Source organism: Myotis brandtii, unplaced genomic scaffold, assembly GCF_000412655.1.
Source record: "Myotis brandtii unplaced genomic scaffold, ASM41265v1 scaffold363, whole genome shotgun sequence".
NCBI lineage: Eukaryota > Metazoa > Chordata > Mammalia > Chiroptera > Vespertilionidae > Myotis > Myotis brandtii.
In genome coordinates this window covers 4,116,520-4,118,866 of record NW_005363938.1, presented here as the reverse complement: position 1 = coordinate 4,118,866, position 2,347 = coordinate 4,116,520, and positions in this window count along the sequence as shown.

Sequence of the window (2,347 nt, the reverse complement as noted above, 5' to 3'; positions counted from 1 at the left end):
ATATAATCTAAAGATATAATATAGAAATTGATAGCCCCTTTCTCACAGTACTAACCCTGTGAAGTTACCAATATAAATGTTTTTTATATATCCTCCCAGATATATATCTTTGATTTTTTGCCCTCACATACATACTTTACATATTTAAAACATTATTTTCATTGGATAGGTGCCTAGAAGTAGGTGAAAGGTTAACATAGTGGTACATGAGCAGGCTAAATAGCCATCTCAGACAGCAGATAAAGAAAAATTGAGCCCAGCCAGCATGGTTCAGTGGTTAAGCAACAACCTATGAACCGGGAGGTCACGGTTCTATTTCCAGTCAGGGCATATGCCTGGGTTGCGGGCTCAATTCCTAGTGTAGAACGTGCAGGAGGCAGCTGATCAACGATTCTCTCTCATCATTGATGTTTCTATATCTCTCTCTCCCCTCCTTCCCTCAATGAAAATACATCTTTTTAAAAAAAAGAAAAAAGGAATTTATTTAAGGAAAGGGGATGGAGGATGGGATAGCAAAAGGGAAGGGCTGCACAGCACCGAGCCAAGAGGACATTGGGTCGATGATGGTAGTACTCTGGAGCTGGAGTTTCATCCTTACAGGCAGTCACTGGCAGGAAACTTTTGTCATCAGTGGGTTTGGGGGCTGAGCTGGTGGGCTTGGAATGCGGGTGGAATGCAGGTGTGCGATCAGGTGTCTTTAGAATAGTTTCAGCCGAAACCGGTTTGGCTCAGTGGATAGAGCGTTGGCCTGCGGGCTGAAGGGTCCCAGGTTCGATTCCGGTCGGGGGCATGTGCCTGGGTTGCGGGCACATCCCCAGTGGGAGATGTGCGGGAGGCGGCTGATCGATGTTTCTCTCTCATCGATGTTTCTGGCTCTCTGTCTCTCTCCCTTCCTCTCTGTAAAAAATCAATAAAATATATTTTAAAAAAAAAGAATAGTGTCAATTCCCTATGTGGTGTGATTCCTGGTAGCCAGCAAGTTTTCCTGGTCTTTTGTTCTCCTATGGTGGGAAGCTTACAAATGGCCGTTAAGGATCATAATGCCCTGTAGTCCTAACAGTAGGATTACTTTATCAGTGGATATGCATTTTTTAAACATTTCCAACATTTTTTTTTCTAAACACTTAATTTCTTAGAGCAGTTTTAGATTCAAAGCAAAATTGAGAGGAAGGTACAAAGATTTTCCGTATACCCCCCTACCCCACACATGCCTAGCCTCCCCATTATCAACATCTCCTACCAGAGTGGTACATTTGTTTACTACTCCATCCCCTTGCTTAAATTAATTTTTCTTTATTTAAAAGATATATTTTCATTGATTTCAGAGAGGAAGGGAGGAGAGAGATAGAAGCATCATAAATGCACTTTGGAATGCACTTTTAAAAGTATATGTTGCTAAATCTCCTCTCCTCACCCCAAACCCCAGTAAACCAATTGGCACCCACTTGTTTACCAACAATAAAGTGGACACAAAAATAATACGTGCTCTCTGCAGAAAATCTAAAATTGAGAAAATAAATAGAAATAAATTTTAAGTAGTCTGTTAGCCCCAATACCTAGAGAGAACACTTTTGGCCATGTGGTGAACTTAATTTCAGCATGTAATTTCTACTGTTTTGAAGTGGATGTAGGATAAAAATGGAGAAAAATCTTTTTCCGTGTTGGTGAAGCACAAAGTACAATGGCTATGCCAATAAATTAATTCACTCATAGTCCTTTTTCCAGGAATTTAGTTGAGAAATCTTTACCCTGTCGGAGATGGGAACGGGATTGGGGGTTAAAAAGATGAAGGGATTTATAAGTACAAATTGGTAGTTACATAATAGGGGGATATAAAGTACAACATAGGGAATACAGTCAATATTGTAATAACTACATATAGTATCAGATTTATTACGGTGTTCACTTCAGAAGTCAAATAAATATCTAATCACGGGGTTGTACACCTGAAATTAATATAATATTGTACTCAACTGTAATTTAAAAATAAAAAAAAAATATGTAATTTAAAAAATCTTTACCCTGTCAGATCTTTGGACCAGCAATTTAGCATTCTCACCTCCATGGCAACCCAAGGTTCCTTCACCACCCCCCTAAGTGATTGATAACAACTGCATCCAATAGAATACTTTCATTTGCGATTTCCAACCAATCGAATGGAAGCAGGGGCCTTGGGGCGTTACCACCGATGCAGATAGGGGCAGCGTCTTCCCTACGTCTATCGTGCGTCATCATTCCGCGCTAAGGGCACGTTGGGCCCGCTTCGCTCAAGGGAGTCGTTACTTTGTTGTCGCCGACAATGAGCTGCGCCCGGTGGGTGGCGTCTGGCTCCCGGTGGCGGCTGTGC